Source organism: Saimiri boliviensis, chromosome 13, assembly GCF_048565385.1.
Source record: "Saimiri boliviensis isolate mSaiBol1 chromosome 13, mSaiBol1.pri, whole genome shotgun sequence".
NCBI lineage: Eukaryota > Metazoa > Chordata > Mammalia > Primates > Cebidae > Saimiri > Saimiri boliviensis.
Window position 1 is genome coordinate 74074522 of NC_133461.1, and position 24884 is coordinate 74099405.

General features: G+C 44.1%; 1 protein-coding gene across 5 annotated transcripts in view; it reads left to right on the forward strand.

Annotated features, from left to right (window-relative positions):
- SLC20A2 (solute carrier family 20 member 2) overlaps nt 1-24884 on the forward strand; it is a 120783-nt gene that overhangs the window by 38999 nt on the left and 56900 nt on the right. The window contains exon 1 of one of the 5 annotated variants that reach the window (XM_039463342.2): nt 2247-2810. The exons of 3 other annotated variants lie outside the window; for them this stretch is intronic. The gene's annotated coding sequence lies outside the window, so the exon portion shown is untranslated. Of the gene's footprint in view, nt 1-2246; nt 2811-23645; nt 23701-24884 lie in introns of those variants that run through there. One more of the 5 variants, XM_039463347.2, reaches the window with a different exon arrangement.

Sequence of the window (24884 nt, forward strand, 5' to 3'; positions counted from 1 at the left end):
TCATATCTTGGATCTACTGCATTAAATATATTATTAAAATTAATTTTACCTCTTTATTCCTTTCTATAAACAGCTACTAGAAAATTTTAAATTATACACATAGCTGCTCATAGAAGGTTGGTATCGGGGTTAATTTATTAGTGTAGATTCATAAAAACAGTCATTTTCTTTAGTTTCAGGGATTTGTTGAACTAAAGATCCCATAGAGTTACCACCTTCCCTGTCCCTCCTCCCCTACCACCAAAAATTCATGAGAACAAATGGGAAGAATTGACTCTGCTTTTAAAGGTACAGATTTTTCTCTGTTGTCATAAGTATACCTGGAACAAAAGCATTGTTGACTCCAAGTAGTTTCACTAATGAAAAGGAATCAGCAGAATGACTCATGTAAGTTGGAGGAGACACTGTTTTCTTTGGAATGCTTTGGTTCTTGCATTTTGGGACAGGTGTGGCTGCTGTTGAACCAGCAGAGTCATCCTAGGCACATCTGACATGTAAGGAACCTGAGCATTGCTCAGGGGCCCCCGCCTTCCGACTAATGGATGTAGGATCCATCATACATCAGGTTGCCCCTCACCAATACAAACTCTGATACAGAAATGCACTTGGTATATTTGCTTTTTCTTTCTGGTTTAGGGCAGAAATAATATTTTGGCTTAGAGACTTTTCTACTGAACTATGACATAATAGGATAAGAATATTGTGTCAAAAATAGCCTCACAAGGTCTTTTTTGACATTAAGAGTTCTGGAGGCCGGGCACGGTGGCTCAAGCCTGTAATCCCAGCACTTTGGGAGGCCGAGGGGGGTGGATCACGAGGTCGAGAGATCGAGACCATCCTGGTCAACATGGTGAAACCCCGTCTCTACTAAAGGTGCAAAAAATTAGCTGGGCATGGTGGCACGTGCCTGTAATCCCAGCTACTCAGGAGGCTGAGGCAGGAGAATTGCCTGAGCCCAGGAGGCGGAGGTTGCAGTGAGCCGAGATCGCGCCATTGCACTCCAGCCTGGGTAACAAGAGCGAAACTCCGTCTCAAAAAAAAAAAAAAAAAAAAAAAAAGAGTTCTGGAGTGAGTTTGCGGTGGATTGTTAAGAATAATTCTGTTTATTAGTGGCTGGCCATCTTTGATGAGTGCTGACTTCTCTCCTTTCAGCACAGAGTGGGAATGCCTGCCTCCTGTGACTCTGGATTGGCATGATGGGGAGGGCACACCAGCCATCCTCTTGCAGAGGTGGGGCAGGTGCTGGCACAGAGCCTTAGGTTAGGCCGAAGGGATGCAATCTCAGACCGGCAGCCAGCAGTGTTTATAAACAACAGGAGGGAGATTGTGCTGGCGATTTCCAACTCACGCCAATGAAGATCAACCGGTTTGCGCTTTGGGCAGCAGGCTGCAGATGGACAGTGCCTCCTGAGGGCATCGCCATGTTCTAGGGATCCGTGTTGCAGGATACCTGCCTGCAAGAGAGAATTAAGGAGTGCTTTCTAAGCCCCTGGAGCTCAGGCCTGGCGTTAAGTAGAGTGGGTGTTAAGTAGAGTGAATCTCCTGTAGTCCAAACTAACATATGACATTTTTAAATTAGGAAAACAAATGGCTCTGAAAAGGTCTAAAGGATTATAGATAAGTATATAATACAGAAAATGTTATAGAGGGTTCAGGAGGGTCATCCAGGGTTGGTTGCATTGAAATTGAATTACCCTGTCTTTCACTCATCTGTGGCAAAAAAAAAAGAGGAAAATTATGTCTCCCAAAGATGCTTGGAGATTTGACTGGATGTTTGTAAAGTGCTTTGATATCTTCAATAGAGTGTCCGGTAAGAGCAAAGCAAACTAGTCTGAATCATCTTAAGTAGATACTAAGTGGTTCTGTGTCTTCGTTGTAAGTTGTACTTATATTTTCAAGAGAAAATTTCACGTTCTGATATTCTTTTAAGTTATCAGCTGTATGCTTGGGGTCTTTACCTGTTAACTTGAGCTCCAACATGCTTTGTAGAGGACAATTTTTCTAGCCAAGCAGTTAAATGCACCTTAAAATGCTTCTTGCCAAGGACAATGCCTTTGCAAATGTTTAAGATATTTATGCTTGGTTGTGACTTTTTACTGAACCTGTGTCTTCATAGCGACTCCTCGGGAGGTGCAGGAAGCGGAGGCAGAAAGCAAGTCCCTGCAATCAGTTCATGATAGAGAATGAAAAAGCTTTTATTTCAAGGTTCTGGTGGATAGACTTACCGATATGTGTATTCTGTGTCTATTTAATTTCACGTAGTGCTGCATCTAATCACGCTGTTTAAATAATAGGACAGAATGTCCTTTTGCTCTGCTTTTGCTTATGAAGAGCACACAAGCACTGCCACCTTGTTGCCAAAATTTGGTCTGATTTGAGTGTGCTTAAAAATCAAGTGAATGCCTGTTGGGAAAAAGCTTACTCCTTCTCTTTGTCAGTACTTGCAAAAACAACTTAAAAGAAGTTAGCATTATTGGACTGAATTCAGTAATTAGCATAATCACGATGCTATGTATTGTTCACCAGGGCACGCCCCTTGGCCACATTTCCCATTAAGAGGACACCGATGTTGTCCTAGTGAATAAATCCCGGCACACATGATGCAAATCAGCGTGTTCCTGCCTGCCGCTCGGCTGCGGTTAATTTTAGCCAGCGTTAGTTCTATGAGTTGTAAAAGTAGAAGTTAGCAAGCTGAAATGTGACTTCTCAGTCTAATGTGATAGGGTATCTATTTTAGATTTCAGATTGTGTGTATGATCAGGAGAGCAGTCTTCTGAAGAACTGTGGCTCAGTTTTCTTTGAAACTACTTGTAAGTACTGGGTGGAATTTTAAGACTTCTCTTTGTTCTTTTCTCCTTCTTAAATCTTCCTAGTGTTACTGTCATAGTAATGTTTACCTCTTGGGGAAACTGTAAGCTTTGAGGTCCGTACTTTAGAGAAAGCTAAGAAAGGTGGCAAAAGATTTTTCTTTAAATGTCTCCTACTGCAATAAATCTATCTTATTCAATTTTCCCAAGAAAAAGTTTGCGATTCTTATTTTTGCAAAAGCAATCTGTAGATTATTATTTTATGTTAAAATATTTGCTTAATGGACATGGTTTCTATAAATACAGAAACATTGTATTGTGTCATTGAGCCTTATTTTCTACTATGGTAACCTAACTCTTGAGAAAAAAATGTTAAAAGTTAATTCCTGTTGTACTCTGTGCTACAAGTTTATGCTGTAGAAATAATGGAGTGTCAAAATAATTTTCTTGACGATATAAATGGACATTTAAAAAAATTTTTTTAAGGAGAATTTTGTGCTTAAAAGATAAATCCGCATATGCCTAAAGAGAAGTACTTTTTAAAATTAGGAGGAAGGTTTTAGAGAATAATTTAAAGCATCCTCTTTTAGACTGAGTTAGTTATCAAAAGTAACTAAAGGCCATGGGATTCTGTAACCTTAACTGCTGTTCATCTAACATGTTATTGCCAACTTAAATTTGTACTGAAGAAAACCAAAGATTTTGATGTCAAATATTTTAAATTACACTTGAATCACCTTGCTCATTTAGAAGTGTGTTTTCACTGTGGACTGACTTCATGCCAAACATTGCTTACAGCAGGGAACCAGGCGGGAATTTCTTCATTAATTAGAAAGTAAATGTATCAGCTCTAGGAGTATTGATGTTCATGAAACAATTCTCCTAGGCGATACAGTAGGTGCTTACCAGCTATCTGTGCTTGTCAGCTCTAGAGTGAGGAAGGAGGCAGGCCTTCAGTAAGTATTATGAATGCCATTTTCCCATTTTGAAAAGATTTAAAGACTTCTTTGTTATTATGTATTGTCTGATTTTAAATGCAAATGACATAAAGTGTCAACAATGAAAGGAAATGTTTCAGTGTTCCATTTAGTAGAGAAAGAATGTAAGAAAGGAAAGTAATACTGAGTTCTTGGGCTATTTTTAGAAAGAAACTTTTTCATATTTAGTCTTTATTGAGCTGAAGAGAAATTTGCTGTCCGGATGAATTATAATTATAACAGAAGCTTCTAATGTCATCTTCAGCAGTGAAAGGGGTTTTGTTCCAGTAATCCTTCATAATATATACTTTTATCCAAAAAATTCTGACTTATTGCTGTTATTCTTTTAACTGTTAATAAGGCACCATCAGAATCTCAGTGGAGCGTTTTTGAAGGTACACTGTAGTTTGGTATTAGTTTTCAAGCCAGTATTCACTTGACCTATGGTAGTTTTTAGTCCTGCAAAAGAGAAAAGCTGATTCGAATTTATCCATTGTTTAATTTCACAGACGTTTCTATAGGTTTTTCTACTACTAGGAAGCATGTGCTTTATGACACGTCGCTAAAATGCGCATGTTTGTTTTAATGATTTACGTGCTGTGAGAGTGACAGCGGTGGCTGAGAGCCGAGATGGCTTTCATTACGTAAGTGTCCGTGCCGGGATTCCTCGCGTTTGCCGATGCTGCGATTCTCTTCGTCGCTTCTACCCCGTGTGCCTGGTGGAGTGATGCTGGCCGTGACCGGTTATGACCTTGGGTGACATCATGACTAGCTCTATGGAGAGTCACACACGGGGGGCCCAGGTGCCAAGAAACAGGGCAGCCTTGTAGCTGCAGGAGGAGTCCAGGAGCGGAGCCTGACGGCCCTTGCACTGCTGTCCCCACGCCTCAGGTGACCACACGTCTCCCCTGCAGCCCTGTTGGGGCCTCTCTTTCCATCTGCCTGTGCTCTCATCCTAGTCCTCCACCTCTTAAAATAGTTACAGAACCAGCGGCTCTCACAGAAACGCTGCCAGTTGCAGATTTATTTCACTGTTACTTTCTGCCTAGAGGATAGCCTTCTGCTCAGAAGCTTTAAGGGGTTTCTCAGGGACGCAGAGAAAGGGTCCCTTTTCTCTGGGACCCCTTCACTCACAAGGTTTTAATGGGTCCCTTGCCTGCATGGCTAAATGGGAACTGCGCTATGTAACAGGTTGCCTTTCGGCCTGGAGCCTGGGATACTCAGTGATCGATCACATCCCCAGAATGTTCTCTCTCTAAAGGAAATCTTGTCGGAAGAGGCTGTGTTCCCTGAGTTCCAGCTGTTGATCTAAAGTAGAAGGATCAGTGAGTGGAGGGAGGCCTTCGGCCTCCGCCCATCTTAAACACAAGTGTACCATAGTGGGATCTGGCCCCCAGGAGGAATGCTGATTTCTCGGGAGTACGGGGACTGCTGTCATTATTTTAGCATGTGTTAAGTACCTCACAGCACATGCAGTGGGCAAGGAAAGCGTAGGCCCAACCCACGTGCTACGAGTTAGGACACAGAAACTGGGCCCCTGACATTCAGTAACGACACTGGCAGAAAATATGTGCAAACGAAGAAAAGGGAAACAAGATGAGTGGGGTGGGTTGAGGATACTTCAGCACTCAGCTCCTCTGGGCTTTTGCCAAAGACGATTAGGACACACAGCTGTGCCGTCCCTTTCCCTCCCATACCTGGGAACTGATGGGGACAGATAACAAGACTGACCCCAGAAGCCTTGCCCCCAACTCGAGTTCTCCATTGCAATCCTCCTGCAAAGAGGAGACGCTTCCCACTTTCACTTGCACCTGAAACTATTATTATTATTATGTGGAGAGGGTAAACTTGTTATGAAGTCCAGTAAGTATCAAAGCATCTTTCTCCATGAAAGGGTGCTTAGATAGAAATCTCGAGTTCCAGATTCTCCCTTCCCGAACTGGTTTGCAATTCAGCAGTTTACTTAATCCCGCCCTGGTTTAGGGTATTGAGTCAACTGTCATATTAGTTAGGGAAATGCCTTCAGCTTCTCAGAAGGAAGGCGTTATGAAGATCTACTGAGCATTACTGCAGCTCGTAAAGGAGTTAGAAGTACATGAATCAGAAGAAGGGCTGATAGGCAGGCGTGGGTACTGGAGAGTAATAACATGAGTGGCCTGCATAGTTCTGTGAGTCACCCCCTTCTGCATAGTTCTGTGAGTCACTCCCTCCCTCCATGCCCAACCTCAGCCAGTCTCTAAGGTTCTCGGGTCTCGTTCGTGGCTCCACTATGAAAAGAGACTTGGAGGGGGCTCCACAAAGAACCTCAAAAAAAAAAATTGAAGGTTGGAAGGTGGTACCTATGATAAGAGAGTGGAGAACTTCTATTATTTAGCCTGGAAGAGGGAGCAAATGATGGGGAGACTCTTGAATTGTTCTTCAGGTGTATGTGTGTCTCTGCGCCAAAGGATGGTGACCCACTGGTATCTGTTTCCATCGGGAATAAAAGAGTCAGGTCCGGCAAGCGTTAGGCTGGAACAGAGGTGCTCGCAGTGGAGGCCTGGTTCCTTCAGCATTAGCTCCGGCTGGGAACATGTGAGAAATGCAGATTCTCAGGCTCCACTGAGGCCCTGCTGATCCAGAAACCATGGGGTGGGGCCTGGCAGTCTGTGTTAAAAAAGCCTCCCAAGTGATTCTGGTGCACCCTGACGTTTGCGGTCTGCCGGATGAGAGGCAAAGGAGGAAGGTATCATAAAATGGGGAATCTGGATGCCAGAAAATGTAACCCTTTTTCCTGAAGTCATCTAAACCTGGGATTATATTTGTTTTCAGTGTTTTCAATGTAATCTCTGAAGTCAGGAGATAAATGACCTCTCAGAGTCCCTTCCAGCCCTGACTTTGCTCTGGATTTCCTTTTCTCACTTAGAGAAGATTAATAATTAACCAGGAAAATTTTGTAATTACTTTTCTGAGCTAAGACAGTGTTCTCAAATGACGCTCACTTGAGATAATGTGAGAATAATAAGATTGTGTTAGCAGATGGATCTACTGCATGTTATCAGCGTTACTAGATAGACTGTCTCCTCTCCACCTGACGTCACAGCCACCTGAAGGGAATCTGCGCAGAGGTAGTGCGTAGCCTGCATGGGGCAGTGAGGAACTTGATGTTGGCTCATGAGTACTTTACATCACAGACTGTGGCCAGGTCGATCCCTGTCTTCACAGGGCCCATTTCAGAAGAGAGGGAGCTGGAGGGAAAGTTAGACCCTACCCACTACAGCCTAGGAGCAGGAAGCCACGTAGAAGGCCCTAACGAATCTAAGCACAGTGGAATGTGTTATCTGTGTGTCCGCCCTCCACTAGAGATGGAGGAGAGGGACACATTTTATCTCAGCATTTTTTGTATCTACAACAGATAGCCCAGTGACACACATAGGATGCACTTAATACAAATAAATTCTAATTACTCCATTGGAACGGCTAAGGCCACGGTGAGTGCTCTGCCTTCTCTGTAATGAGTTCTCTAGAGCCAGGAAGGTGGCCATTCTTATCTTTCCCAGTCAAAACAGTTACTCCTAGGAGTCCCCTATTCATCTCTCTGCTCTCTCTTCACCCCACTTTGTTTGCACGTAATAGAAATTCATCTGAATGTAGTTATACCTGTGCCCTTTTGTATATTTTCCTTTGTGCTTTCGATTGACAGACATGTCTCTGGTTGAAAACTCAGGCTGCCGAGTGTCTATTTGTTATACATTGTATAGCATTGAGGACAATAAAACCTTTTTGTGATCATAATGAAGTGCCCTCTGAGGACATGTTTTGCCAGTGCTCTTTAAAGAGTGTCACACTTCCTGCAGGAGCTAGATTTCTAAAAATAATAATAAAGATAAAAATAAAAACGGTCACACAACTAATGCACTGTCATGTCTGAAAAAGACCCGCCCTACCTTAGCCAGGGAATCGTGACCCTAATATTTCAGCACTTGAAAATGAGATCTGGCTGGGCGCGGTGGCTCACGCCTGTAATCCCAGCACTTTGGGAGGCCAAGGCAGGTGGATCACTTGGGGTCAGGAGTTTGAGACCAGCCTGACCAACATGGTGAAGCCCCGTCTCTACCAAAAATACAAAAATTAGGTGGCACACGCCTGTAATCCCATCTAATCCAGAAGCTGAGGCAGGAGAATTGCTGGAACCAGGAGGTGGAGGTTGCAGTGAGCCAAGATCGCACCACTGCACTCCAGCCTGGGCGACAGAGCAAGATTCTGTCTCAAAAAAAGATGGGGGGATCTGTAGAACCCTTGGCTTTTATAACATAGTTAATTACATGTTTGCAGAGTGTTAAAAATTGCTTGAGGTGAGAAAAGGCTGGTGAGGACAGTTTGACCCAAATTCTAGTTTGCCTATTCATAAGATACTGATGTTACTATTCAGTCTTTTAATCTTTCAACCTCATTATGTTTCAAAAAACTGACCTCTCAGACGTGAGGCTGCATGCACTGTTATTTTCTACATCTGTGTCTATTTTCAGAACATATGAAGCCCAATGAACATGGTGGCTGTACACAGATAAGACAGACGTGTCTTCCCTATCCAGAGGACACAGGGAGCTGATCTCAACCCTGGATGAGCCTTCCAATATACGTAGAGTCTGTGAAACCCATGAACTCCCAATAACTATATATCCAGCAGGGAACATTCTGAGTATCTGTTCAATTTGGTTCTTAATAATAGCAATCAAAAAGCTATTTTCATTTCCTTACAAAGAGGAATTACTAAATAGTCATTCTTTTCTCGAAATGTTGTTTCTAAAATCAATCTCTGGCTAATTCACAAATGTGTCATTAAAATTTAAAGTGGTTAAGTGGTTTGGAATAAACTTTGTCTCATTATAGCTGTTCAGTCAAAAAAAAATTAAACTTGAAGGAAAACGTTAAAAAAAAAAGTTTAATTATTATTAGACTGCACAAGATTTATGGACCTAATAATTGAATAAAACATCCCCAGAAACATTCTAATAAGTTACTGATTAAATAATTGATAGTGTTTCCATAGCATAGAACACTATGCAGCCATTTAAAATGATGGCGTTAGATGTATATCAAGTAAAAATTAGCAGGTTACAAAACATTATGTGTTTATGGCCCCATTTTTGTAAAAGCAAGGCACACGTATGTATATATGTACCTGAGAAAAGAATGCTGCACTTACTATAAGCAATAACTATCCCTAGGAGGTGGGCTTACATGTGATTTTTGCCCCTTCTTTTTGGTTACCTGTATGTTAATTTTTTTCTTCAATGAGCATAGATTACTTATGTAATAATGGAAAACTTTCTTTTTAAAAAATAACTATTGGCTGGGTGCAGTGTCTCATCCCTGTAATTCCAACACTTTGGAAGGCCAAGGCGGGCAAATCACCTGAGGTTGGGAGTTCAAGACCAGCCTGATCAACATGGAGAAACCCCATCTCTACTAAAAATACAAAATTAGCTGAGCCTGGTGGTACATGCCTGTAATCCCAGCTACTCTGGAGATTGAGGCAAGAGAATCACTTGAACCCGGGAGGTAGAGGTTGCGGTAAGCCGAGATCTCACAGTCCAGCCTGGGCAACAAGAGTGAAATTCGATCTCAAAAAAAAAAAAACAAAAAAAAACTATTTTATTTTAATTCATTTTATTTTGACTTTTATATTTTATTTAATTCGGCAGTGCCCTCTCAATTGGCTCATATAAGTAGTGCCTAGTCCAACTGATAAAACGAGTACACCAAAATGTTAACTATGGTGATTTTGCAGTACTGGGCCAGTAGCATTTTTTCTTGTTTTACTTTCTTGTTTTCTGTATTTACCAATTTTTTATGCACACATATTATTATTAGTAGTTTTGAGATAGGATCTCACTCTGTCATCCAGGCTGGAGTGAGAGGTGCCATCAGGGTTCATGGCAGTCTTGACTTCCCCAGCTCAAGCAATCCTCCCACCTCAGCCTGCCTAGTACCTGGACCTGAGACTACTGGCATGCACCACCACACCTAGCTAATTTTTTTAATGTTTTATAGAGACGGGATCTCACTATGTTGTCCAGGCTGGTCTTGAACTCCTGAACTGAAGCAATCCTCCTGCCTTGGCCTCCCTCCCAAAGTGCTGGGATTACAGGCATGAGCCACCATGCTCAGCCAATATTATTTTTACACTGAAAATATCGGACTCATTTTTAAGGCAGAGACTTGGGATCATGGCTTTTGGAAAGACACCCACACAAACTGATGTGTAGTGGTCATTGAAAAAGGTTCATTCTGCAGTATTACAGGCATCCAGCAAGTGTCTGCTTTCACTGCCACACTGGATCTTAACAGACTATAATCTGATCTGAAATTGGCAGGATCTCAGACTCAGTATTATTTAGAGAGCAATGGAAGGGAAGGGGACTTTAGCATATTGTTAAATCAATTAAAGTAACACTTCTGGTGTTATGATTATCCGTTAAAATTTCAGAAAGGCACGGAGTTCAAGTTGTTAAATTCAAAGCCGTGAACGGTGGAACCATGTGCAGTAGGCCTCAGCTAGTATTTTGAGTAACAGTGATGAAGATGATGGAAAGAATGACTCCCGTAGCCAGTGCTTCCAGGGCACTTATCTGTGTAGTATCACGGTGTATTTCACCAGTGTTCACTAAATGGGAGAGCGCTTTGAAAAAGTACTGGCTCCCTCAGTTACTTCTGCCGGACGCTGCCAGGATGTCCTCATGGCGTTAATCAGAAGGTTATTTTGGGTAACTGTTTTGGTGCTTGTGGCACTTAATTTAAGAAAATCTTGAACAAAGTGGGTCCCCCCACGAAAGCAGCCCCCCCCACCCCCACACCTGCTCATCCAGTGCCACATGAGAATAAGTACTTCTGATGACCATTGAGAGAGTCTCTCCTAAGCCTGGGCCTGGAGTAAAACGGCATCTGTCTTCCTTTGGGCATCGAGGCTGAAATTCAGACTGAATTGAATCTGTTTTCAACAGGACTAAGGCCTTAAACTTAATTGAAAACCAAGTACCTTGATAAGCTGAAAGGAATCTAGAATCATGCGCGACCATGTTTTTGCCTAGCCTTTGGTTTAGAACCTGTGTTACTCATAGACTTTCCTGGAATGCTCAGAACTCAGAAAGCTGGTTTTTCAAGTTTCCTCTTTACGCTTGTCATCCTTATGAGGAATGCTCTTCTGTTCATGCTCACCTTCCTTTCTTCATCATCTCATGTCTTTCTCCTGCAGTTATACCGAGAGGAGTAATCGTGACGTTCCTCTCTGCAGTATTACTTCCTTAGGAAGTGAAGACATGCCTCCCATGAGTGCATCTTCATTTTCTCTGTGGGGGAAGAAAGAGGTGTGGTGAACACCTTCACTCAATAGTCAGTATTGCTCCCAGTGAGAATTGCCGGGGGACAGTTTTCAGGACATCAGCATGTCCTGGCTGCCAGGTAGTTCCAACTGAGTTGAGTCCCAGAGCTCTCCTGCACACCATGCCAGTATAGACGTGCACAGTGCCACATCACAATGGAATGATAGGTGTTAAGATTTGGTTAATTTGCAAGTCGAATGCCTTAAAAGAAGAAAGAAAATGTCTTTTTACTTCTTTAGGACGGATATAGCAGATAAAAAGGGTTTTCTGAGACTAGGCTATTTGGACAAGGCAGAAAAACTAGTGGTCATCAAGAGAAAGAGGGTGACTTTTTTATTTTTTATTTTTTGAGATGGAGTATCGTTCTATCCCCCAGGCTGAATGGCACGATCTTGGCTCACTGCAACCTCCACCTCCCATGTTCAAGTCATTCTCCTGCCTCAGCCTCCTGAGTAGATGTGATTACAGGTGCTCACCACCATGCCCGGCTAATTTTTGTATTTTTAGTAGAGACAGGGTTTCTCCATCTTGGCCAGGCTGGTCTTGAACTCCTGACCTCATGATCCACCCACCTCGGCCTCCCAAAGTGCTGGGATTACAGGTGTGAGCCACTGTGCCTGGCCAATTTTTGTATTTTTAACAGAGACGAGGTTTCACTCTGTTGGTCAGGCTGGTCTTGACCTCCAGACTCCAAGTGATCCACCCTCCCCAGCCTCCCAAAGTGCTAAGATTACAGGCATGAGCCACCACACCAGCCTGAAAGAGGGTGACTTTTATAAGAGGAAGAAGAGAGTGGATCTCAGCTTAAAAACTTGAATTGAGTTGATTTTCCTCTTTTTTGTCTTGTTCTTTTTACTTGTTTTTTGTTTGTTTGTTTGCTTCTTTTTACCTTTACTCTGAAGACTAAAAGCAAAAGTAAGACAGATGAATGTAGTTAACATAGGTGTTCGGAGTTACACAAGAGCTCATCTGTTATAAAGGTTTTTAAAAGAGTGATTGCCTTAGACCTGACTTGAAATTAAAATGGCAGCTGTCACAGGAAGAGGGAATCGCTGGGATGTTCTGTCACTTTCTGCCTTGGCTGCTGTGTGGTTAAGTGTCCCTGGGGACTTAGAGGGCAGAGCGCCTGGCCACGCAGCTCCTTCTGTCAGGCCTGATTTTTGCCGTCTCTGCTTTTGTTTACATTGGTTTGGTTTCCCCCTGATCTTTAAGTCATAGTGTCTTCAGGCCTGTGAGGCATGTCAGCAACAATTAAATAAATCCAAAGTTTGGGGTTTTTTTGTTTTTTATTTTTGAAACAGAGTCTCGCTCTGTCTCCCAGGCTAGAGTGAAGTGGCATGATCTCTGCTCACTGCAACCTCCGCCTCCCAGGTTCAAACAATTCTCCCGCCTCAGCCTCCGGAGAAGCTGGGATTGCAGGTGTGTGCCACCATGCCTGGCTAATTTTTGTATTTTTAGTAGAGACCGGGTTTCACCGTGATGGCCAGGCTGGTCTTGAACTCCTGATCACAAGTGATCCACCGGCCTTGGCTTCCCAAAGTGCTGGGATTACAGGCGTGAGCCACTGCAACTGGCCAACAGAGTTTTTACTTGAAAAGACTCAAAGCCTCATCCCGAAGAAATGTCTCCTGATCAGATATAAAAGCTTGACGGCATCATATTATTAACTATTAGAATGATAATTTTTTAAGTTTAATTTTTACTGTATTCTGAGAAATTATCCTCAGCGACCAATGGTATAAGAAAGCTTTTATTTTCTATCTCTCTGCTAACTAGGAAGCAGTGAACTTCCAAGAACTCAAGTAATCAAATGGAATCCAGCGGTATAAGAGCAGTACAGATATAAAGAAGTGTATTTTTGGCTGGGCGCGGTGCCTCACGCCTGCAGTTCTAGCACTTTGGGAGGCTGAGGTGAGGAATCACTTGAGGTCAGGAGTTCGAGACCAGCCTGGCCAGCATGGTGAAACCCCATCTCTACTAAAAATACAAAAATTAACTGGGCGTGATGGTGGGTGCCTGTAATCCCAGCTACTCAGGAGTCTGAGGCAGGAGAATTGCTGGAACTCAAAAGGTGGAGGTTGCAGTGAGCTGAGATCGCGCCACTGTACTCTAGCCTGGGCAACAACAGCGAGACTCATCTCAAAAAAAAAGGGGGGGATATTTTTCTAATAGCAAATCTTGGTTATTTATTTTTTTTGCACACAGTAAAATTCACTTTTTCTGGTATACAGTTTTGTGAGTTTGTACACATACACAGATTTTTGTGAGCACCACCACAGACGGGATATAGAATAACTCTAGCTCCCTGAAGAACACTCTTGAGCTGCCCCCTTATTCAGACCCCACCTTCAACCCTTACTCCCTGACCTGCAAAAGGAGTCTCCAAGCCACACAATCCATGGTCAAGGGTGAAACTTTATGGGCTATGGGGGTTTAAGCACAGCCTCTGGTCACTAAGTGACTTGTGCCGTCCCACGGGTGATCCCTAGCAAGTTAGACTAACATATGAAAATAAGGGGAAAAGCTGAGTGGGGCTGGCAGCTGCACACCATAGGGGAATAGACTTCAGAGAATCATTAATAGTTCAGCCAGGTACCCACACAATTAAGTGACACCCGCAGGCCTCTGGGGAGTGGGAGTATCGGTGAGCAGAATTGTTACAGTTTATTATTTCAAAGATCCAGTTTTCAGTGAAAAGTTATAAGAGGTGTAAAGAAACTAGCTCATGTGCAGTGCACACGGGGCAGGGTGAGGGAGACAGTGGAGACTGCTCTGGAGGGGTCCCAGATACTGAACTTAGCACACAGTCTTTAGAGCAGCCCTTACGCATACATTCAAAGAACCATGTTTAAATAATTAAAAAGACAGGATGCAGGCAGACTCATCAAATAGAGAATATTCGTGAAGAGATAGAAATTATTTAAAAAAAAAAAAAAACCTGGCCGGACATGGTGGCTCATGCTTGTAATCCTAGTACTTTGGGAGGCTGAGGTGGGTGGATCATGAGGTCAGGAGTTTGAGACCAGCCTGATCAACATGGTGAAACCCCGTCTCTACTAAAAATACAAAAACTAGCCAGGTGTGGTGGCATGTGCCTGTAATCCCAGCTACTTGGGAGGCTGAGGCAGAAGAATCACTTGAATCCAGGAGGTGGAGGCTGCAGTGAGCTTAGATTGTGCCACTGCGCTCCAGCCTGGGTGACAGAGTCAGACTCTGTCTCAAAAAAAAAATAAAAAAATAAAAAAATAAACCCATTTGGAGACACCAAAAGCACAGGCAACAAAAGTAGAAATATTGGTCTATACAAAAATTAAAAGCTTATGTGCATCAAAGGATACCACAGAGTGAAGAGGCAACCTCGCACATGGGAGAAAATACGTACAAATTTATACCTGATAAGGATCCAGAATATGTAAAGAACTCCTCCAACTCAACAACAAAAAGCAAATGACCTGATTTTTAAAATGGGCACAGGACTGGAACAGACATTTCTCCAAAGAAAATAATGCAGATAGCCAACAAGCATGTGAACATATGCCCAATATCACAAATTATTTGGGAAATGAAAATCAAACCACAATGAGATACCACCTCCGCCCATTCGGATGGCTATCATATAAAAAGATAAAACCAACAAGGTAACAGATGTTGACAAGGATGTGGAGAAACTGGAACCCTTGTGCATTACTGGCGAGAACACTAAATGATGAGGCCGCTGTCAAACAGTACGACAGCGACAGTTCCTCAAAAGCTTAAAAACGGAATTAACCATATCCAGCAATTCCATTTCTGGGTATATATCTAAAAGGACTGAAAGTGTGGTCTTGGAGAGAGATTTTAATAGCTGTATTATTCACGGTCACTGAAAGGTGGAAGCAGCACACATGTCCACTGATGGATGAATGGATAAACACAGTGTGGTCTACACCTGCAAGGAAATATTACTCAGTCTCAAAAAGGAAGGAAATCCTCATACATGCTGCAACGTGGATGAACCCTAAGTGAAATAAGCCAGTCACCAAAGGACAAATGCTGTGTGATTTCACTCATCTGAGGTCCTTAGGCAGTGAGATTCATACAGCCCGAAGGTGGAATGTTGGTGGCAAGGGGCTGGGGAAAGGAGGGAATGGGGAGTTACTGTTTAAAGGGTACAGAGTTTCAGTTTTGCAAATGAAAGTTCTGTGACCGGATGGTGGCAATGATTGCACAGCAGTGTGAATATACCTAATGCCACTGAACCATACACTTTAAAATGGTTAAGATGGTAAATTTTATGCAATGTGTAATTTATAAATGTTGTTTGTTTTTTTTGTTTTTTTTTTTTTTGAGATGGAGTCTCACTCTGTTGCCTGAGCTAGAGTACAGTGGTGCGATCTTGACTCACTGCAACCTCCACCTCCCGGGTTCAAGCGATTCTCCTGCCTCAGCCTCCTGAGTAGCTGGGATTAAGGCGCCCACCACTGTGCTCAGCTCATTTTTTTGTATTTTTAGTAGAGATGGGGTTCCACCATGTTGGCCAGGCTGGTCTCAAACTCCTGACCTCGTGATTCACCCACCTTGGCCTCCAAAAATGCTGGGATTACAGGCATGAGCCACTGCATGCAGCCTAAAAACACTTTTTAAAAGAAACTCTGCAGTTGAAAAGTATAATAGCCAAGATTAAAAACCGGCTAGAGAGGCTCCATAGTAAATTATAGGTGCCAGAAGAAATATCCACAAGAATAAGATGTTGCCATCTGAAGAAAAGGGAAAAAAAGGAACGAAGAAAAATGAAGAGTGCCAAAGAAATGTAGGCCACCATTCAGTGCACCAGCAGGAGAACTGACAGAGAAGGGGCAGAAAACAATATTTAAACATTTAAAAATAATCACGGCTGGGCGCGGTGGCTCACACCTATAATCTCAGCACTTTAGTAGGCCAAGGTGGATGGATCACTTGAGGTCAGGAGTTCCAGACTAGCCTGGCCAACGTGGTGAAACTCCATTTCTACAAAAATACACAAATTAGCCAGGTGTGGTGGCTCATGTCCGTAGTCCCAGCTACTTGGGAAGCTGAAGCAGGAGAGTCGCTTGAACCCAGGAGGTGGAGGTTGCAGTGAGCTTAGATCACGTCAGTGTAATCCAGCCTGGGTGACAGAGTGAGGCTGTCTCAAAAAAAGATAATAATAATAATAATCTGTAGTCATTTATTGTAACTTCCCAAATTTGATGAAAAACACAGATCTTCACATCCAGACCACTTAGCCAACTCCAATTAGGATAAACACAAAAAGATCCACATCTAGAGATACCCCAGTCAGAAGTTTAAAGACAAAGAGAAACCCTTGGAAGCCACAAGAGAGAAGTGACTGTCAAGTCCGTTGGTACTCAAGTAAGACAGACAGCAGACTTCCATCAGAGACAGGGAAGCCGAGGCAGCGGATAGCATATTAAAGTGCCAGAAGAATCCTACATCCAGCAAAGCTGTCTTTCAAAAGCGAAGGCAAAATAAAAACGCTGCCACATAAATAACAACAGAGATTCCATCCATTGCTAGCAGACCTGCCTCACTAGAGGAAGGGAGGCACAGAATCCCAGCATTGTTGGAGGCCAAGGCTGGAGGATTGCTTGAGCCTAGGAGTTCTAGATCAGCCCGGGCAACATAGTGAAACCTCATCTCTACCAAAAACCTAGCCAGGCAGAATGGCGCATGCCTGGAGTCCCAGCTAGTTGGGAGGCTGAGGCAGGAGGATAAAGGCTGCAGTGAGCAAAAATCATGCCACTGCACTCCAGCTTCGGTGGCAGAATGAGACTTCGTCTCAAAAAAAAAAAAAGTTTAAAAATTAAAAAAATGCGCCAGGCGCGATGGCTCACACCTGTAATGCCAACACTTTGGGAGGCTGAGGTGAGTGGATTATAAGGTCAAGAGATCGAGACCATCCTGGCCAACGTGGTGAAACCCCATCTCTACTAAAAATACAAAAAAAAAAAAAAAAAAAAAAATTAGCCGAGCGTGGTGGTATGTGCCTGTACTCCCAGCTACTCGGGAGGTTGAGGCAGGAGAATTGCTTGAAACCGGAAAACGGAAGTTGCAGTGAGCCAGGATCATGCCACCGCCCTCCAGCCTGGCGATAGAGCGAGACTCTGTCTCAAAAAAAAAAAAAAAAAAAAAAATTTAAAACATGCTAAAGGAGGTTCTTCAGTATGAAAGGAATTGACACTAGACAGTGATTTGAGTCTACCACACATACATACACACACAAACAGCTTTGCTATAGATAAGTAGTTAATGATAAAAGGCAATACAATTACATATTCCTATTTCTTTCTTAACTAATTTAAAATATCATGAAATAGCAGCTTCTATCTGGTTGCCCTCCAGTTTATAAAAAAGCTCTATGTTGACCTCAAAACCATCTCTCTAGCTCCACGTTTTCTTTTTTCTTTCTTCCTTTTTTTGTTTTTTTGAGACAGAGTTTTGCTCTTGTCTCTCAGGCTGGAGTGCAATGGTATGGTCTCGGCTAACTGCAGCCTCCTCCTCGTGAGTTCAAGCGATTCTCCCGCTTCAGCCTCCTGAGTAACTGGGATTACAGGCACCTGCCATCATGCCGGCTAATTTTTGTATTTTTAGTAGAGACGGGTTTCACCACATTGGCCAGGCTGCTCTTGAACTCATGACCTCAGGCGATTTGCCCGCCTTGGCCTTCCAAAGTGCTGGGATTACAAGCGTGAGCCACCACGCCCAGCCTAGCCCCAAATTTTCTAAAGGAAAAACGCAGGTACAGGGAGCTTAGCATGCTCCCCTTTTTGGGGGGGTTGCTTTCTGGGTATTTTATTTGTATGCGTTGTGTCCATCACCCCATGAATGTACCTGGGAAATCAGCTGACATCTCTGAACATTCCATGCAGTGAGAGAAGGGGCGAGGAAAAAAATGAGAGACTCTGATGCTTGGGTCACTCAGCCCCCCTTTACAGGCACAGTGGGTGGGAGAAGGGAAGGGCTGTGATCGATCGTCCTGACCTCTGGGAAGGAGGAAAGGTGGGCTGGAGGCTGGGCTCTTAGCACCTCCCTCCCGCAGTTTTGAGGGCTCACTCCGGGCTTAGATTTGCCAGGGTGCCCTCTGGTCCAAATGCAGGCCTTTTGCTTAGTCCTGTGCCCTGTTCCACTCTTGGCCTGGAGGCCTTTTCGTGCTGCTGCCATCTCAGGCCCAGCTGCATGGCAGAGATGCTCAGTGGCCGCTTGTAGGCCAGCAAACAGAACACCCTGCTGGCTGGATGCCCTCAGGGTCTGGAAGGCCAGGCCAGGCGCTTCTGCATGATATGGTAGCAGCCTTCACGCTGCTACCTGGCTGCTCCCCGCAGGTCAGGCCCTCGTGGATCATGGTGGCTGCCAGCCATAGACCACACCCACCCAAAACTTCATCAGACTGCACACTGGATCTGTCAGGGGACATGGTGGGGCTGCACCCCATTCTGCCCCCATGGCCTCTCCTGCACAGAGTACAAGAAAAACGATCTTGATCTTGCATAAGGATTTAAGAGCCATGAGCATTCTCAGAGTGAGGAAATAGTTTTCAAAGAAATCTTATAAATTGTCATTTCTCTTTTTGTTTTTTTGTTTTTTGTCTTTTTTTGAGATGGAGGCTCACTCTGTTGCCTAGGCTGGAGTGCAGTGGTGCAATCTCAGCTCACTGCAACCTCCACTCCCAGATTCAAGTGATTCTCTTGCTTCAGCCTCCCAGGTAGCTGGGACTACAGATGCCCACCACCACGCCCAGCTGATTTTTCTATTTTTAGTAAAGATGGGCTTTCACTATGTCGGCCAGGCTGGTCTTGAACTCCTGACCTTGTGATCCACCTGTCTTGGCCTCCCAAAGTGCTAGGATTACAGGCATGAGCCACCATGCTGGGCCTCTTTTGTGTTTTTTAACTGCCATTCTGTGGTTCTTTGAAGGTATTGATAATATCAAGCCAGTGCTCATGGTTTCTTACTTTAGTAAGATTTCACTCCCAGTAGTCTCCATAGAAGAGGAGAGGAACTGCTGAATTTCTACCTGACTTCAAATCAAATGAGCACTCTTGGGACTACGTTGCCTGTGGTTTAGCGTGTTTATATTGCCAACTTGGCAAGTTACTGGTAGAGTGGAATCAGGTTTTCAGAGTTATGCTAAAGCACTTCAGAGACTTGAACAGATTCTCCCACATGGCAAAGAGGAAGAGACTGCCTGGATCAACTTAATAATCGTTTGTCCTCTGTTGCTTTTTCCACTGCCTAAGAACAATTGCTTAAGAATCTCTGGAATGATAACAAGCATTGTGGGACTGTAAGTTGAGCACGGAAAGGAGTTAAGATCATTTCTTTTGTCAGTTCCTCTATTTATATTAATGTTGCATTAACAGAAAGAATATGTGGTTGTACTGGCAATGACAGTTTTATAAGTACCATCCATACTTTTATTGAACCTCCAATAGAATCCAAACAGAGTTAGCAAATAAACATGTAAGAGCCATATCTATTTTCCTACAAGGTTCCATTTTAAACTGTCGCGGAAAGGAAAGTATTTCCCTAATATAGCTTTTGGAACTTAGCCGAACAGTCCAACATTTCAGGGCACAGAACTGGAACAAGTGATGCTAGGTTTGTCATTCGATAGAAGTTTCGTATGTTAAGCGATTTGCTCATGAATATCTATTTTTGGTTATGAGTGAAGAATATACCTAGAATACCTGGACGGGTGGGAAATCCATCTATAGGGCATACCGATAAGAAAGAAAGGAGAAAATGTTGAGAAGCCTTTTCTGTGTTAGAGAGTGGGAATAAACGCATAGAGCTGGCTATTCTTGTCCCTCACTCCCAGACAGTCGTGTGCCTCAGGCTCTTCAGCAAGGCAGTGATCTACTTTAAAAGTCTCTCCTGCCGAGGAGTCCACATTTCCAGTGGGAGCTCACTTTGGTGGGCTGCAGCCTATTCCATTATTAATGTGTTTCTCCTATCCCAATAACAGTTTTTTGTCGTTGTTGTTTTTAGAGATGGAGTTTTGCTCTTGTCTCCCAGGCTGGAGTATAGTGACGTGATCTTGGCTCACTGCAACCTCTGCTTCCTGGGTTCAAGCGACTCCCCTGCCTCAGCCTCCCGAGTAGCTGGGATTTACAGGGACCTGCTATCATGCCCAGCTAATTTTTATATATTTAGTAGAGATCAAGTCTAACCATGTTGGCCAGACTGGTCTCAAACTCCTGACCTCAGGTGATCCACCGCCTTAGCCTCCCAAAGTGCTGGGATTACAGGCGACAGCCACTGTGCCTGGTCCAGTTGTTTGTTTGTTTTTTTTTTTTTTTGAGACGGAGTTTTGTTCTTGTTGCCCAGGCTGGAGTGCAATGGCGCAGTCTATGCTCACTGCAACCTCTGCCTCCCTAGTTCAAGCAATTCTTCTACCTCAGCCTCCTGAGTAGCTGAGATTACAGGTGAGCACCACCATGCCTGGCTAATTTTTTTGTATTTTTAGTAGAGACGGATTTTTACAACGTAGAGTATTTTCACCAATGTTGGCCAGGCTGGTCTCAAACTCCTGACCTCAGGTGATCCACTGCCTTAGCCTCCCAAAGTTCTGGGATTATAGGCATGAGCCACTGTGCTCAGCCAAATACAGTTTTGTTGTTTTTTTTTTTAAAGACAGGGTCCTCCTTTGTCATCCAGTCTGGAGTGCAGTGGCAACACTCCAATCTCACTGTAGCCTCAACCCCCCAGGCTCAGGTGATCGTCCCACCTCAGCCTCCTGAGTAATTTTTGTATTTTTGGTAGAGATGGGGTTTCACCATGATGCCCAGGCTGGTCTGGAACCCCTGGGCTCAAGTGATCTGCCCACCTTGGCCTCCCAAAGTGCTGAGATTGCAGGTATGAACCACCTCACCTGGCTGGAATACCGTCCTCGTTAAATGAAAGACTGTTTCCTTGTGCTGTGTCCTCACATTCGGCAAAGAGAGGTTGATACACTTTGCCTTATAATAACTTTTTCATGGACTCATTGAATTGTAAATTTAAAATGAAAATAACAAAATCTTAAAATTACCCATCATACGATCATTCAGATTCCATAGGAACATCACCAAGGATGGCACTTACATGTCCTGAGGCAGTCTTTCCATTAAAAAAAATATATTTTCCGGCCGGGTGCGGTGGCTCAAGCCTGTAATCCCAGCACTTTGGGAGGCCGAGGCGGGTGGATCACGAGGTCAAGAGATCGAGACCATCCTGGCCAACATGGTGAAACCCCGTCTCTACTAAAAATACAAAAAACTAGCTGGGCGTGGTGGTGCGTGCCTGTAATCCCAGCTACTCAGGAGGCTGAGGCAGGAGAATTGTCTGAACCCAGGAGGCGAAGGTTGCAGTGAGCCGAGATCGCGCCATTGCACTCCAGCCTGGGTAACAAGAGCGAAACTCCGTCTCAAACAAACAAACAAACAAACAAAAATATTTTCCATGTAAGCCATGTTGGACCTTCGAAATCTTTTCTTCTTCAGGCCAAATCATCCTAACTCCTCTAACTTTATCTCATTTTAATTATTTTTGCTGTTTATTTCCATTTCCTTTAAAAATACATGTGCTTAGGCGGGGCACAGTGGCTCACGCCTATAATCCCAGCACTCTATGAGGCTGAGGCAGGTGGATCACAGGGTCAGGAGATCCAGACCATCCTGGCCAACATGGTGAAACCCTGTCTCTACTAAGAATAAAAAAAAAATTAGCTGGGCTTGGTGGTGGGCACCTGTAGTCCCAGCTACTCAGGAGGCTGAGGCAGGAGAATTGCTTGAACCTGGGAGGCAGAGGTGGCGGTGAGCTGAGATTGTGCCACTGCACTCCAGCCTGGCGACAGGGCGAGACTCCATCTAAAAAAATGTACTTAGATTTACTTATTGTAGATTTATGCAGTGCCTTCCCAGAAGGTAAGAGGCTGTGTAGAAAACATCTAAATATCACAGAAGCTTTACAGGCTGGGAAGAAACTTCCCTGTGGGAATGAGAAGAATGTGGCAGGAGCGTGGACAGAGCAGAAACGAGACCTGGAAGGAAAAAGGGCAGGGAAGGCCGAGCCCTCAGGGTCCGAAGCAGGAATCTTAGCTGGAGAATCAAACCCACGAAGGCCGTTGACTGCACTGCTCAAGGCAGGGTCGGAATTTTCCACCCCTCCCCACAGGACAATCTTGTGGCTCACAGTTCAGGCTAAAAGGCCTCTCCCTGGCCCTGTGGTCTCTGGTTGATATAGAATAATAGAGCTGGACAGGACCAGAAGATGTCATCTGATCTTGACAATTTCGAAGTCTGAGGGCCCTGCAGCATTCTTGGGAGTCCATTCTCTTTAGTAGCCTCCCTCCTTCCCACGTCTCTCCCCTCCCACCCCCAACTTAGGCCAGGACCCCCGGGAACCTCAGCGCCCAGAGTTGGACCTCGTAGCGTCAGGGGCTGGCGAGTGTCAGGCAGGAGCATCTCTTCCCAGTTTTTCAGCTTTGCTTTCATGTCAGTGCCTCCTACCGTGGTGTGGTGTGGACTCATGGGAAGGAGACAGTCATTTAGGGACTCATTGTTTAAAACTACTTTCAGTGATGCAGGCACATCTTTAAAATGCCCCAAATTGGACTCGATTACTGCTAAAGTCTCTTCAAACCCTAATGATCCTCTCACTCTGTAAACCAAAACAGGAATAAAAGAGTAATTATAGGTTGCTTCTTGTGAGCGTTAGCCTCAAATACTGTTTCAGGAGAAAACAGGCCAGCAGAGTTCTTGGCACCATCGAGACGTTTTCTATTCAGTTCAGTCCCGAGGGCCAAACCTCAAGAGAAGCATAAGGAAGATGAAGGAAGAATTCAGAGAAAGACTCTGTGTGACTGAGCATGGGGCCTTTGGAATATAAATGGAACCCAGGGCTGGGCACGGTGGCTCATGTCTGTAGTCCCAGCACTTTGGGAGGCTGAGGTGGGAGAATCAGCTGAGCCCAGGAGGTTGCGACCAGCCTGGGCAACATAATGAGACCATGTTTCTACCAAAAAGCAAACAAAATTAGCCAAGCATGATGGCGCGTGCCTGTAGTCCCAGCTGCCGGTGAGGCTGAGATAGGAGGATTGGTTGAGTCCAGGAGATTAAGACCATCCTGGGCGGCATAGGGAGAGCCCCCCACCCTGCCCCACCAACCTGTAAAAAAGTAAAATGAAAATTAGCTGGGTGTGCCTCTAGTCCCAGCTACTCAGGAGGCTGAGACAGGAGAATTGCTCGGGTCCAAGAGCTTGAGGCTGCAGTGAGCCATGATTGTACCACCGCCCTCCAGCCTACACAACAGACTGAGACTCTGTCTCAAAAATAAAACTGAAGGAACAAATAAATAATTGGAATATAGTAGAAGACTCCACACCATGCAGAGACCTTTTTACCAAGTGCTCCGATACTGAGACGAAAGGATACTCTTGACAGTGAAAAGCAAAGCTAAATAAAAGAAAAATATGATGTGTTCTATGTTTTACATTGTAGGTAGTAAGCCTGGAGAAAAATTGAGGCCCCGGCTGAAAACATAAATAGATTCATGGTAAATTCATTTTGTTTATTTAAGAAAACTAAGCCTATTTTTGTGATAAGTTCCTAACTTTTTTTTTTTTTTTTAATGTACTTTATAGTGTTTTGAATGGGGCTCCAGTGATAAAAGTAGTCATTGCACATGGTAGAAAATTTTGGAAGGCTGGGCGCGGTGGCTCAAGCCTGTAATCTCAGCACTTTGGGAGGCCGAGGCAGGTGGATCACGAGGTCAAGAGATCGAGACCATCCTGGTCAGCATGGTGAAACCCTGTCTCTACTAAAAATACAAAAAAGTAGCTGGGCATGGTGGTGTGCGCCTGTAGTCCCAGCTACTCAGGAGGCTGAGGTAGGAGAATTGCTTGAACCCAGGAGGCGGAGGTTGCGGTGAGCCGAGATCGCACTCCAGCCTGGGTAACAAGAGTGAAACTCCGTCTCAAAAAAAAAAAAAAGAAAGAAACTTTTGGATAACATCAAAAAATTAAAAAGAGACCTAATAAACGAGCAGCACTATTAGCCTTTGGGCTTATTTCCTGAAAGTCTTAGGTGGTGCTCTGTTAAACAAAGTGGAGGTCATATGGCTCATGTCACATGTTTCACTTAGGACCACTGTGTTCCAGTGGCATGAAAATCTCTCAAGTTAATCATTGGAGTGGCTACCTAACATTTCATCTTTTAGAAGAAAGTTGCCAGTATTTCCTTAGCCACACCCCTGACTGGAACATTTAGCTGTTTCCTCTTTTTTATGATCATAATGAAAGACACTAAAGTCCGTGTCTTTGTGCATTATTTGCCCGTATTTCAAAGTCTTTGCCTATTTTCTTAAGCAGTTGAGGTGGATGTCATAGGAGCACCCATACTTCTTAGTGCTCCTCACTCACAGTAGAGCCCTGGAGTTGTGCATCTGACCTGGCCTGGTGAGTTGACAAGAACCATTTTCTTTATTTTTTGAGACAAGGTCTTACTCCATCACCCAGGCTGGAGTGCAGTGGCTCAATATCACGTCACTGTAACCTCTGCCTCCCAGGTTCAAGTGATGCCTCTGCCTTAGCCTCTGGAATAGCTGGGATTACAGGCATACACAGCCATGCCTGGTTAATTTTTGTATTTTTAGCAGAGACGGGATTTTGCTATGTTGGCCAGGCTGGCCTCAAACTCCTGACCTCAAGTGATTCGCCTGCCTTGGCCTTTCAAAGTGCT